This window comes from Cricetulus griseus, chromosome 3 (assembly GCF_003668045.3).
Source record: "Cricetulus griseus strain 17A/GY chromosome 3, alternate assembly CriGri-PICRH-1.0, whole genome shotgun sequence".
Classification (NCBI taxonomy): Eukaryota; Metazoa; Chordata; class Mammalia; order Rodentia; family Cricetidae; genus Cricetulus; species Cricetulus griseus.
The window spans coordinates 199,636,992-199,652,351 of NC_048596.1; the positions used below are offsets into that span (position 1 = coordinate 199,636,992).

A 15,360-nucleotide genomic window follows, 5' to 3' on the forward strand; every position below is an offset into this window, starting at 1 on the left:
AGGGTGGCCTGAGACTATACAGTAAAGTATAGAGTTCAGGCACAGGAGGTAGGAAGCACCATTTACAAAGCCAAGAACCTGAGCTAGGAGGCTGGACAAATGACGAAGTGGTTAACAGCAGCAGTGACTGCTCTTCCAGAGGTCCCTGGCTCAATTCCCAGCACCCACATTATGTGGCTACTGTGCCACAACTAGGTCTAATGGAACTTCCACTTGTGGCACCCGTGCCACGACTAAGTCCAAGTATCAGGCAAAAGCCTGGGGATTTAGTTAAAGGCAGAGACATCCGGTCGTTTGTGGTAGGAGGATGTGTGTGTGTCCATCTTTTTGCAGGGAGGGAGCAGCCTTATATACAGACTTACAGCACAGTGGAAAAACCCCAGGTGTAAGAGCTCGTGTTTTTTATGCCAGTGGGGCACAGAATCCAGGCCTAGAAAACAGGATTCACCTGTAATTATTGGCTGACAAGCAACTCACCAAGACCCAGTCCGTGGGGGCTGGAGCCCAACATCTCTCCCAATACACAGCAGCTTACAACCGTCCGTAATTCTAGTTCCAGGGAACCCGACACCACAGCAAAACGCCAATGCGCATAAAATAAAAACTAAAACAACCTAAGCCAAATTCTAATAGTATCAAGTGATACTATTAGAACAGCCTCCATGGTCCGTTCCTCAAGCAACTTCTACTGAGAGAGGTCAAAACAAACATCTGTCTCCTCAAAATACTACATTCCTAGAGTCCTCAGAGACTCTTCATACTTGTCTACTCAGCACCCTGAAGTTAACCTCATAAGAGAATAAATAGCAAGACAAAGAAATCTAAAATGTCCTCTTTCTAAGACCACCTCCATTTTCAACCTCAGTTTCCCTCAGAAAAGAGAATATTCTCTTACGCTTGCCCTAGACTTCAAACTCCTATCCTACGAGAAAGTGCACATTGGAAAGACAACCATTCCAGCACATATTCCCACAAACCTCTTTCTGGGCTCAACAAAACCCAAATTGTCTGTGAATCCTAAGGTGTCATTCACAACAAGACTACAGAGCTCAAGGCTGTTTCTGTTATGGGGGAACACAGGTCCAAACAACCCTTGAAAAGAAGCTAGACTTGCAAGGAACTTATTTTCCTCTTCTATGCAAGCAGCCACTTGCCATGAGGTGATTCTGAGCCAATAAAATCAAGATATGAGTCAAATAGTCACCTAGGTATCAAAACAGAACTAAAATCAGAACAATACACCCACCTCCACACCCTTCTAAGATACAAAAATTAAACCTTAGAGATTAGCAGGTCCATAGTAAAGAGGGAAGGGGGAGTGTTGCAGAGGGAGAAATAAATGTGATGAAGTATACCAGATACAGCACTATGGCGGCAAGGGGACATTAGGTAAAGCCTGAGATATTCTAAGAAGTTATAGTTACCACTAATATGTCAATGCTGGCTTCTTAGTTTAGATCAAGGTAGCATGTAAGATGGTAGCAATTATGGAAATATAGGTGAGAATTATGTAAGAGTTCTGCTATTTGTGCAATTTTCTCTAAATCTGATTTTCAGAAACAGAAAGTATGTTTTTACAAATTACCAGGCATGTAAATAAAAAAAAAAAATTCTAAGGAGGGTGGGGTGAGAAACCAAGTGAGAACAGTCCAAAGCTGACACAAATGTCAAAATTAGTAGATGTGGTCTTGAACAGTGTTAATACTACTCCCATATTCAAAACGTAACTAGAAACATAAAGGATATGAAGAAAACATAGACTAAAATGAACCTCAGAGATGAAAATGCCACTTGTGAGATGAACAAAACACTGGCTGTGAGTCAGTCAGAAATGAACATTCAGGAAGGATCACTGGGCTCAAAACAACAATCACCTCTCTAAACTGTACACTAAGGAGCTGGGGGATAGCTCCAGCATTGCAACGTACATGGAGACTGAAGGCAGGAAAAAATAAAATAGGAAATAAAAAACCAGGTAATTTTCATGAAAACTATAAACTGAGTATGCCAAGGACATAGAACACAAAAAACGCACACTGAAGAACACAGCTTGGGGTGTGGTGGGGGGGCCTGCCACACACCTTAAGAGAAGCTAGAGGATGAAGCCAGGCAGAGAGGAATCAGGATTAGAGACAAGTCACCTTGGGAAATAGTATAAGCACAAAGCTTGAGGAACAGAATGTGTGAAGTTCTGGGGAGAAATAGCCACAGAACATCTTCCAAATGTAAAAGCAATGGGAAAGCTTGCATGGCACAATAAATACAACCAAAACCACTGTGTTTACTTTAAATAAAAGACACAGATATACCAATTACCTCAGTAAAAGGGAGACAGGCACGCACAGACAGACATGCTTATTCAAAGGGGAAGAATGTCAGAGGGGAGTCTTTTCAATTAATTTATTTATTGTGCACTGTTGTTTTGCCTATGTAAAGGTGTCAGGTCCCCTGGAACTGTAGTTACAGATATTTGTGAGCTGCTATATGAGTGCTGGGAATGGAACCCAGGTCCAGAGGGGGGTTTTTAAGCTAACTCACTAAATAAAAAAGAAAAGAAAATCAGTAAAGATAGAAATTGTTGGTGTCTGAAGAATAGCACACGGAGGTGTACTACTTGAAGAATACAACTTCTAAGTAGATATCTGTCTCTTTTTCATGTATTTTACACTGATTAAAGAATTAGATGAAAAAAAAACCAACAACAAAAAAGAAGTAGGTGAGCCAATGAATCTCTGTGAGTTCAAGGCCAGCCTGATCTACAGCGTGAGTTCCAGAACAAAGACACAGAGAAACACTGTCTCAAAAAATGAAAAAAAAAAGTGAAAGTATGATTATCATCATCTTCCATGATGCCCCACAAAGAAGTTCAGAAGCACTTACTATGGGCAGGAACCATGGGCAGAATTATGGGTCAGAACGGCACCTGCACTACCTGAAGCTGTAGAACTTAGCTGCTAATGCAACAAACCTAACAGAGTTGGTCCAGCAGAGAGCAATCTCAGGGATGCCCTATCATAGGTCATCCACAAACCCAGAAACTGTACGTCCTATCCACACACAAAACCGCACACCAGGGAAGAGGAAGGACAAAGATTTTAACCTATTACATAATCTAGGCAAGAAAACACTTTGTAACTGCCATCCATGTGACCTAATCTGTATCTAAGACAGTCAACTACCTTCAGCCAGTCTTCTACCGGCCTCCTTAACCCAAAGTTCCTTTTCTAATCTATGGCTATTTCTTCAAACTTTATCTATAATAAACAATATAAAAACCCACCCAGGTGCTACTCATTGTTGGAGCCTTCCATAAGCCCAGATCTGTTCCTCATCCCACACCTCCTCCTATGAGAGTCTTGAATGACTCAGTTGATACACTCTTGCTATATCTACATAACTAGAGGGCAGAACATCTATCCTCCTGACTCTGAGAAGTTCCCTATTAAACTTGCCATTTTCTCTTCCTCATGTAGCATGGTGATGCTTACCACAGAGGATCTCCAAGAATTAAAAGAGAGGCAACAAACACTCCATGATACCATGTAGGAAGCATTCTAAATAGACCTCTTATCCTTCATTGAAGATACCTAACAGGTGTATGCAGCACTTTGTACATCATGGATAACAAATGCTTATAAACAGGAGGAAACAGATCAAAAAAGGAGAATAACACACACCCCCACCCGAGACAGGGTTTTAGGGTTTCTCTGTATTGCTTTGTAGTCTCTGTATTTTTTTGTCCTGGCCTTGAACTCACAGAAAATCACCTGCCTCTGCCTCCTGAGTGCTGGTATTAAAGGCATGTGCCACCAATTCCTGGCCTGAGACTAACATTTGTTATGTTTTTTTTTTCCTTTTGTTATTCTGAGACAGAGCCCTAGTGTAGCTCAAGAGTCAGGTGAATCTCTAAATTCAAGGCCAGCCTGGTCTACAGAATGAGTGATTCTTTCTTTCTTTTTTTTTTTTTTTTTTTGAGGCAGGGTTTCTCTGTGGCTTTGGAGACTGACCTGGAACTAGCTCTTGTAGACCAGGCTGGTCTGGAACTCACAGAGATCTGCCTGCCTCTGCCTCCCGAGTACTGGAATTAAAGGCGTGCACCACCAACGCCCGGCAACATTGGTGATTCTTAAATGTCCATTAGTCCATCAAAAAAAGGTAACAAGGTCAAGCATGTCAATACATGCCTTTAATCCCAGGACTCTGGAGGCAGAGGCAAGTCAGTCTCTACGAGTTCTAGGCCAACCTGGTCTACATAGTGAGTTCAAGGTCAGGCAGGGGTGTATAAAGAGACCCTGTCTCTAAACAAAACAACAGGAGGGAGGGCGGGGGAGACACATGATATAGGATTCTAATTCAAGACATACTGCAAGGTAAAACTGGTCCACATCTGTCCAGGAGTCAGAGCGAGAAGGTCAAACGGTCAGACATGGGTGACATTTATAGCAGTAAAACTGGTCTGTATGATACTATAAAGCAGTCGTTCTCAATCTTCCTAATGCTGCAACCTTTTGTTGTGGTGACCCCAACAACAAAATTATTTTTATTGCTACTTCATAACTGTAATTTTGTTGTTATGAACCATAATGTAAATATCTGTGTTTTCCGATGGTCTTAGGCAACCCCTACAAAAGATTCAACAACCCCATAGGAGTTTCAACAGAGCCCAGAGTGAGTTCCTGTGTAAGGTAAAGCCTGAATTCTGTTAAAACCACATGTCAGTGAACATTCTTTAGTGGGCTATTAGACTATTCTGGTGCAGAACACTGGTATGTGGAGGCTGTGTGTTTCTGTCCTTTATGCTCACTTCTCCTAGAACACTAACGTCCTTTTTTTTTTTTTTTAAATATACTTTTCTTTTAAAATGATAGGGTTCAGACACAGTGCCTAACACATGGTGAAAAAAAATTGTTATCACTGGGCCACATCTCCAGGCATAGTATAGGTTTTAATAAGTGACTGTCCTGGGGGCTAAAGAGATAGCTCAGCAGTTAAAAAGCACTTGTTCTTACAGAGGCCGCAGGTTTGGTCCCCAGCATCCACATGGTGGGGATCACTAGCAACTGTAACTCCCAGTTCCAACACCCTCTTCTGAACTCTACAGGCAACTGGCATTCACATGGTGCGCATATATGTATGCAGACAAAAACACTTATACACATAAAATAAATGTAGTATTTTTAAAAGCCTAAGTGGCCATTCTATCACAATACAAAGTGTATTCTAAGGCAGCAGCTTGAATTCACAAGAATCACAACTTTGGGTCAACACCTAAAGGCAATGAAAGAGTTCATTTTGTCCAAGTACCTGTTCACATATATAACAAAATGCATCTGGTTCAGAAATTAAAAAGCCTTGACATTTTTGCAAAGAGCCCAACTTGGGTTCCTAGTATCTACATAGTGGCTCATAGCTGTCAGTATCCCCCAGTTCCAAATGATCAAATGGCCTCTTCAGACCTTATCAAATACCAGGTATGCACATGGTGAAAACATACACACATGGGATACTCATATACATAAAGATAAAAGGATGGGGGGGCAGGGAAAGGGACTGGGAATGGAGATATACATATCTATAGTTATGCAATCTTCATACAACATATATATTAATTCATTAATTATTAATTCATTATGTAAGTTCTCTTCCTCTAGACAACCCTGGTGCCAGAAGTAGTTCTAGAGTAAGATATATAAGGATGAATTATTCAATTACCTGGAATAGGCTTTCCAATTTGCCAACACCTACAGTTACTGAAGCCTCTCCTAGAAACTCAGAAAATACTGGAAGCCCATGGTGTAAACTATTTTATACATTTAAGGAGACAAATATATCTAATTATCCTGATTCACTAATTGTGAGAGGCAATGGATTTGGTGACTTTGTATATAAAACTTTTGACAATTTGTGAAAAAGTAAAAGAAATGATGGTGCTGGTTGGTTGCTCCTAGAATGTTCTCCATGATAACATTAACCAACTTCTAGCATCTGAGAATATGGTGAAAGATGACAATGAAATCAGGATATGACTGGCTTTGGGTACACATAAATGGTTGAAACTTAAGATTCTGAAGCCATAGAGCTCAAGTTGTGGAAAATCAAATAGAAGCCCTCATTATAAGATTGGCTGAATTACCAAGAAAGTTCAAGTCCTAGATTCAAAGGGTGGTGGTAGTTAAAGGGCATTAATTGGCAAAGACTGGGATCCTGTAACATGAAATGGTAATATGTGAGAGAACCCTAAAAATTCTCAAGAGTCATCCTCAGCAGAAGATGTACTCCCACCCCCTGAAGTATTAGTATATCTCCCTCCTTTGACTAAGGAAATTAACCCATCATTATCTACTAAACAAACAGTGACTTTCTCTGAAGGAAATTCCAGGTAAGACAACCCTGATGTCCCTCAGGACTCACAAATAGTTGCCTCTAGATTCATAATCAGACTTAAGGCTAAGCAGGCTCCTAGAGGGGAGGTAGAAAGTGTAGTCCCTGAAGAGGTGTGCTATACACTTCTAATGAGCTTAATGAGTTTGGTAATTCATTCAAGCGATCTGAAGAATACCTGTAGGAATGCATTTTAAGGGTGTGGTACAATGGGGGAAGGAACATAAAATTAGATCAGGCTGAATTTATTGATATGGGCTCACTAAAGTGAAGATTCTAGGTTCAATATGGAAGTTCATACAGTTAAAAAGTTGTCAAAAGTTTGTTTGAATGGTTGGCTAAAGCATTTGTCAAAGGATGACCAACTGAAAAGGAGTTGGAGATGCCTGATATCCCTTGGTTAGTGATAATGAAGGGACTTTAAGGCTCAATTGCAAAGTTAGAGTAGATACACTGTATAGGACCTAATCCTTCACAATGGGAAGGCCCCAAAGACATGTCCTTCACTAATCCAATAAGGAGCAAAATGGTGAGAGGGGTACCAAAAGAAAAGCTTTGTTGTCCCCCCTTTTTCTTGTGTTAGACCTTAGGGGTGGAGATACTGCTGCTCAACTTGATTAATTAAATACAATGGGTTTAAGTGGGCCCTGAAGTAGCATGAGCCAGGTGGCAGCACTTAAATTGTAAAGGCAAGGTGATCATAATCACTACAATGGGCAACATAGATGAAGCAAATGATAATGGGCAGCACCGAAAATGTGATTTTTATGGTAGTGATTAATCAATCAATCAGAGTGTTTCCAGGCATTAAACAGAAGCCTACTGCATTTTAGTTTGTTTGGGGAGGGGGAGGCACGCACAGCATGACAAAGGATGGCGACGGGCACCTCGGGACTCAAATAAATAAAAGAAAGGCTACACTGGATAGCGGGAAAGGGAATCAAAGCCTGTGAACTAATCTGCAGACCTGATCAGTTTGCGGACCCAGAATCCCTTGGATGAAACGATGGCAAGGTTGCCCTGAGGAAGGCCCTTGATAAAACTAAGAATTTTAGTGTTAACCTTTCTCCAGTCTTTCCCCAGAGAGAATGTGGTTTGAATAGGTATGGCCCCCTGAGACTCACATGTTTGAATACTTGTCCTATAGGGAGTGGCACTATTAGGAGATGTGGTCTTGTTAGAGGAAGTGTCACTGTGGGGATGGGCTTTGAGGTATCATATATACTCAAGCTATACCCAGTGTGGGACAGTTCACTTCCTGTTGCCTGTGGATCATGACATAGACTCAGCAACTTTTCCAGCACCATGTCTGCCTGCATGTTGCCATGCTTCTTGCCATGAAGATAATGGACTAAACCTGTGAAACTGTAAGCCATCCCCAATTACATGTTTTCCTTTTAAGAGTTGCTGTGATCATGGTGTCTCTTCACAGCAATAGAAACCCTAACTAAAACAGGGACCTATGGCCTTTCACAAAGGTAACTGTACACTGGAGGGAGGGGGGGGGGGATCACACGGCTTAGAGAGCTACAGGAAACAGGTTCTGAATTGATCCTGATTCTGAGAGAACCCAAGAAACATTGTGGCCCTCCAGTTAAATAAAAAAGGGGCTTTTGGGGGTTAGGTGATTAATGGAATTATGGCTAAAATCTGACTCACAATAGATCCAGTGGGTCCCAGAACTCATCCTGTATTTATTTTTCTAGTTCTATAATGTCTGATTGAGGCAGATATACTTACATGTTGGCAGAATTCTCACATTGATTCCCTGACTGGGGAATGAGGGCTGTTATGGTTGGAAAGGCTGAATAGAAACCTTTTGAGTTGCCTCTGCTGAGGGAAAATAGTGAATCAGAAACACAGCCACATTCCTAGAGGGACTGCAGAACTTAGTGCTACCATCAAGGGCTTGAAAGATGTTTGGAATGGTGGTTCCCACCACATCTTCCTCTAACTCTCTTATCTGGCCAGTGCAGAAGATGGATGGATTGCAGAGAATAACAGTAAACTATCAAAAACTCAACCAAGTAGTAACTCCAATTGCAGCTGCTGTACCAGATGTGGTGTGGTGTCTTAAATTAAGCAGATTAACACATCTCCTGGTACAAGATATGCAGCTGTCCATAAAGACCACTAGAAGTAATTTGTTTTCAGCTGGCAAGTGTAGCTATATACTTTTTACGGTTTTACAACAAGTATATATTAACTCTCCAACCTTGTGGCATAATTTAGTTTAAAGGGATCTTGATCATCTGTCTCTTCAAAATATCACATTGGTCTACTAGTTAGTGATGGTATTATTCTGACTGGACCAAGTGATCAAGTGGTAGCAATCACTTTGGACTTATTGGTTACACATATGTACATCAGAGTATGAAAAATAAATCCAACCAAAGTTCAAGGGTTTTCTGCCTCAGTGAAATTCTTAGGTGTCCAGTAGTGTGAGGCATACAGAGATATTCCTTTTAAGAAATATCTGGCCCCTCTTACCACCAAGAAAGAAGCATAATGTTTAGTGGGTCTATTTAGATTCTGGAGACAGCACATTCCTCCCTTGGATGTGGTATTCTGGCCCATATACCAAGTGACTTAGAAGGCTCTTCAACAGGTTTAGGCTGCTGTCCAAGCTCTTCTATCACTTGGACCATATGATCCAGCAGACCTAAAGGCACTGGAGGTGTCAGTGGCAAGTAGGGATGCTGTTTGGAGACTTTGGTAGATGTACAGGTGAATCAAATGGGACATTTGGGATGTTGGAGCAAGGCCCTAACATCATCTGCAGACAACTATTCCCTTTTAGAGACAGCTCTTGGACTGCTATTGGGCTGTACTACAAACTGAATATTTGGCAATGGACCATTCAAGTTACTATGCAACATGAGCTGGTCACTGTCAACAGGGTAGGACATACATAGCAGCAATCCATTATCAAATGGAAGTGGTATATATGTCATCTGGCCCAAGCAAGTTACATGAAGAAGTCACCCAAAAACTTAGGTTTCTACTCCTGTTGTAATGCTGTCTGCTACCAAGCATGAACCTATAGCTAGCTTCCTGGAATGTGCCCTAAGATTGGTCAACTGGGAAAGGTAAGATTAAGGCCTGACTTTCTGATGGTTCTGCATGTTTATTCGGACACCACCCTGATGTGGGATGTCCTCCTGTATGCTGTGAATATATGTTTCTCATATTGATTGATAAATAAAGCTGTTTTGGGAAATGGACAGGCAGTATATAGCCAGGCAAGGAAGATAGGTGAGGCTACCAACTAGGAGAATGCTGGGAAGAGTGAGTCTAGAGAGAGACGCCATGTAGCTGACAAGGAAGAAAGAGGCCAAGGCATCACTGGTAAGCCAAGACCACATGGAGATACACAGTTTAATAGAAATGAGTTAATAATTAAGAGGGAGCTAGTCACTAAGAAGCCTGAACCATAGGCCAAACAGACTATAATTAACATAAGCCTCTGTGAGTTCATTTGGGACTGAACTGCTTGGGAACAGAAACTTCCACTTACAGAACACAGAAATGGACACATGGAGCATTATATCCCTTTCTACAACAGCCCTGAAAGATACAACAGCAAAGGAATATCTTCACAGTGGATAGAAATTCAGGCAGCACACACGGTCATACATTTTGTTTGGGAGGAAAATTGGTCATCTGTGCGACTGTTCACTGATTAATGGGGCTGTTGCCAAAACATTGGCTGAATGGTCAGGGACTTGGAAAGACCATAATTAGAAATTTGGTTGAGAAAGACATCTGGGAAACAAATATGTAGATAGATCTCTCCAAATGAGCAAAAAATATGAAGATACGTGTTTTCCATGCAAATGATCATCAAAAGGTGACTTCAATAAGAATGATTTCAATAATCAAATAGATAAGATGACACATTCCCTGGACTGTCATCAGTCTCTTTCCCCAGCCATCCCTTGTCACTGCCCAGTGGGCCCATAAACAAAGTGCCCATGGTAGAAGACATGGAGATGCATGGACTGAACAACATGGACTTTCACTCACCAAGTCTGACCTGGCTACAGCTGCTGCTGAGTGCTTGATCAACTAACAGCAGAGACCAACACCAAGACCCAGATATGGCATCATTCCCACCGATCAGCCGACAACATGATAGCAGACTGACTACTTTAGACCATTTCCTCCGTGAAACAGACAATACTTTGTCCTTCCTGATTATGGATTATGTCCTACTCTGGTTATGGATTTGCCTTTCCTGCTCATTATGTTTATGCCAAAACTACCATCCATGGACTTATACAATGTCTTATCGACCATTATAGTATACCACACAGTATTGCTTCTGACCAAGGATCTCACTTCACAAGCAGAGGTGTAAAAGTGGGCCCATGACCATGGAATCCACTAGTCTTACCATGTTAACCACCATCCTGAAGTAGCTGGCCTGATAGATAGAATGGCATTCTGAGGGCACAGTTACAGTGCCAATAAGTGGCAGAAGCATGAAGGGCTAGGACAGGGTTTCCAGAAAGCAGCATATGCTTTGAATCAGCATCCAATATATGCTACAGTTTCTCCCATAGCCAGGATTCACAGGTCCAAGAATCAAGGGGTAGAAAAAGGAATACTTCCACTCACTATAACACCCCCTAGAGAGCCACTAGAAAATATTATTATTATTATTATTATTATTATTATTATTATTATTATTATTATTATTATTTGGCTCATGTTCTGTTGGCCTAGGAAGTTTTGACTAGGAATAAGAGCAACTTCCAGAAGACACATCAAACATTCCACTTGGGCAAATAACTGTCCTTGCCTCGAATGCTAACAGTATACTGTCCAAAGTGAACTGCCAAACTTTGCCAAGACTAGGTAGGACAGTCCTTCAAAATTCTTGCTTGACAGAAAAGTCTGTCAGATATTCTGGGCATGTAGGCCAAAGATGGATGCCCCAATGTTAGAGCAATCCTGGATGACTGTCCTGGCAGCCAGCTGTTTCTGTCATTTCTATAGTTTTGGAAGCTGCCTGTTCAACACTTCCTGTTTACTCAGGTAATATTAAATCCTTCTTGGGTCTCTGTTAAGGGTTAAAGACTATACCATTTTGTTACCAAATTAAAAAAAAAAAAAAAAAAAACTTACAAGAACTGGAGAAATGGCTCATCAATTAAGTACTGACTGCTCTTCCAGAGGACCCAGATTCAAATCTGATCACCCAAATGGCAGCTCACACCTGTCTGTAATTCCAGTTTCAGAGGACCCGACACCCACAGCAAAACACCAATGCACATTAAAAATAATAATAGTTGCCAGGCAGTGGTGGCTCACGCCTTTAATTCCAGCACTCGGGAGGCAGAGGCAGAGGCAGGTGGATCTCTGTGAGTTCGAGGCCAGCCTGGTCTACTGAGCGAATTCCAGGACAGCATCCAAAGCTACAGAGAAACTCTGTCTCAAAACAAAACAAAACAAAACAAAACAAAACCAAAAAAAAAAAAAAAAACTTACAAAAGAGATGTATGTTTACAAGGGTCAGAGACATAAAAGCTTAAGTTGTTTATCTAAGAAAATGTTTTAAGGCCTACAAGGATATTTTGGGGCTCGTAATACAAATTATGATAGAAAATAGTCTAATTATAAAACTTTGAATTCACTAAGATAGGATAGAGTATTTTCTCCAAATATGCCAAATACAAATGGAATTGACATTATGGATGCAATCCGTACTTGATAATTGTTCTTATTGTGTATAGTTTTACTATGTTAAGAATAAAACTTTCTTCTTTCGTTTTATTTAGACAAAGGGGGAAATGTTGCAAAATATTTGTACACTTTGTGAAGATGTGTTATTGTGATTGGCGTAATAAAAAGTTAGATGGACAATAGCTAGGCAGGAGAGATAGGTAGGACTTCTGGGCAGAGAAAGGAGAAAGTATGATCACAACGCAGAGGAAACGCATTGGAGATGCAGAATGAGTCAGACACACAGAATGTGAGAGAAGTAAAAGCCACGTGGTAGAATGCAGATAAATAAAAATATGGGCTAATTTAAGTTATAATAGCCATCGGGACAAACCTAAGCTAACAGCTAAACTTTCACAATTAATAAGTCTCCATGTCATTATTTGTGAGTTGGTTGCCCAAATTAAAGTCCAACTACATGCACATCAGCTTACCTGCACCTTCTGAAGTTCAAATACCACACATCCAAGTTTTACTTAGGTTTTCAAAGTACTACAAATATGAAATTATCACAATTACACTGATGACTTCTAGAATGAGGAATATGAGAACCTATCTTTAACAGGAGAACCTGATTGAAACTGTACTCTAAAGGAATTTTCATTGGCTTACAACAGATGTCCTCCTTAGCAACAAAAAGAAAACAAAATAAACACCATATACTTATTTAACAGTAATATGCAAGTTAACCATCTCATCTTGCCCCAGACCATGCTGCAGTCACTTAACCAAAATACATGCCACTGGGATTTAAGGTCCTGAAGATCTACTCAAGGAGATTCTCCTTGCACCTAACTCTACAATAAGGTTTCCTCTAAGAGCTCCTTGATGCAACAGATGTATTACAGAAAATCCCAACTGACTTCTAGCAATACTCCAGCCAGAACACATCACAGTCCTAAGTCTGGGTGTGACCTGTCTTGTTTCTTTAATTGTAAAAAGACAGTAGTGGATTTACTTCCCTGGCAAAAGTGCTTTATGACCTTTAATTCTGAGTTATACACATATGTAACCATTTCCAGAACAGACACGCCTTGTGCCAGCAGCTCAATCACAGCACAGACATTTCCCCCAGGCATACTTGCAGAAAGGGCACAACTTAAAAATACTTGCTCTTCTGAACAACTGCTACAAAAAGAGATACTACACCCTCCATGCACATTCTGGATTCTATATCCAGAAGTTGAAGAAGTCACTAGCCAAAAAAAAAAAAAAAAAAAGTATGGAAGCACAACCATTAACTGTGAGAAGGCAACACTCTTATCTACATGGAAACCACCTTCATTTAGTACACATAGGCAAGAGGAAGACAAAATGGTGCTTATGATTTAAGGGACAGAAAGCAGACTGCACAAAGGACAGCACAAGTGGCCAGAGTACACTAGAACTCAGTGGCCAGCATCAGAGCTGGAGAAATGGCTCAGCAGTCAGGAGCAGTTTTTCTTACAGAATACCTGAGTTCAATTCACAGCACCCATATGGCAGATCACAATTCTGTTCCTATGTAACTCTAGTTCCAGGGGATCTAATATCTACTTGTGAACTCCTTGAAAGTCAAGCATGCAAGTGGTGCATGGACAAACACATAAGCAAAACATTCATACACAAAAATAAATATTTTTCTTCAAATTAACTCTATCCACCAGAGCCCAGACCAAGTAGGCCAAGCCTACATCCTGTTGGCTAAAAATCTTAATATGATTTTATCCTAGTTAGAGAAATACATCTCTAGAATCATGAAATATTAACAATCAATTTTCACTAAAAAGATAAGTAGAATTTTGCTTCACTGTTACTACTGCCTTTTTCTTCTTCATTTTCAACAGTGGCCCATTGTAGTTTACAACCTAGATCCACCACCTTCAAGCCTAGAAAATTTCTATTGGGGGGGGGGGGGGGGAGAAACACTCCTACTGCCAGGCTAGCTTCTATTGCTAACACTCTGTATTAACTTACTTAAGACCTGCAGCCAGTTTCCTTTCTTTTTAATCTCACCTTCCCTCCCTCCCTTCTGGTTTTTCAAGACATGGTCTCACTCTGGCTATCCTGGAACTCACTATATAAATCAGGCTAGCCTCTAACTCAGAGATCCACCTCTCTCCTTCACTAGTGCTAGAATTAAAAGGTCGTACCACCACACCTATCTCTTTCTCTTTAAATTTGTGTGTATAGCTTAGGTGTATACAAGGGCATTGCACGTGTACCTGGTATGCCAAAAGATGATGCTGGGTCCCCTGAAACTGGAGTTATAGATGGTTGTATATCACCATGTGGGTTCTGAAAACTAAACCCACATCGTCTAGATGAGAGGCAAATGTTTTTAACCATGAGCCATCTCTCCAGCCCTCATAGTTTCCTTTCCTTCAAGAAATTCAAGGAAAAGAAAGACCAACCAGTCAGATCCATTTCAAAGGGGCCAAACAATGGTGACCAAGATAAAAGATGAAGAAAATTCTGTATAAAGAGGTAATAGGGAGGTCTCTTAAAATAACATTAAAAGATAACATATTTTGGGGCTACTCATTTGAAAACATTAATAGCTGGGCAAGAAATAAAAACCTAAACTATGTCAAGAATTTTTCATGCAATTACCGATTCTTCCATTAGAGAAGAGAAACAATATGCCAGCCATAATGAGTATCTTCAGGAGAAACTTTTATCCCATGGTGGGACCCAAGGCCAAATTAGCCATTATGGAGACAGATGTTCTTATTCTCAGACGCATGCCAGTCATTCTCAAGAGGTTATCAGCCAAAGATCTAATTCCTCCCAACTGACCACACAACCCTGGCCTCAAACTAGGAAAACCATGAAAGCTACAGCGCCCCCCTATAACAGCTCCCAAACCAGCACAAGATGCCAGGTCACAATAGCCAGACCTGTCTGATCATTTCCAAAGCTATTCTTCATGATAACAGCTGATACAACATACACATAGTACTAAACAAACACAGCAACTGCTGGGTCTACAAACTATGTAGAGGTGGTAGAAGAATAAAGTTTATTTTGTAGACAAGACCATCAACCTAGTATTTTTTCAACAAAATCACTCTCAAAAGAAACAAACTCTATCAGGCCCAAGAGCAAATGCAGAAGCAATACTCACAGATTCCATGTCGTGGGAGAAAAATAAAAATCAGTGTTGCTCAGGAATGGGTATGAACTCCAGCAGGGCAATATGTTCTGAAAGAAACAGGAAGAACAAATTAGTCAACACTAATCTCTTCTTAGCTCTTTTACAGTTCTAGTGTC

At 40.7% G+C, this 15,360-nt stretch overlaps 1 protein-coding gene across 4 annotated transcripts in view; it reads right to left on the reverse strand.

The window, feature by feature from the left end:
* The window catches only part of Ankrd11 (ankyrin repeat domain 11), a 161,512-nt gene that overhangs the window by 78,759 nt on the left and 67,393 nt on the right, over nt 1-15,360 (reverse strand). For all 4 annotated transcript variants that reach the window (XM_027410633.2, XM_035442745.1, XM_027410631.2 and 1 more), the window contains exon 2: nt 15,215-15,291. The gene's annotated coding sequence lies outside the window, so the exon portion shown is untranslated. The remainder of the gene's footprint in view (nt 1-15,214; nt 15,292-15,360) is intronic.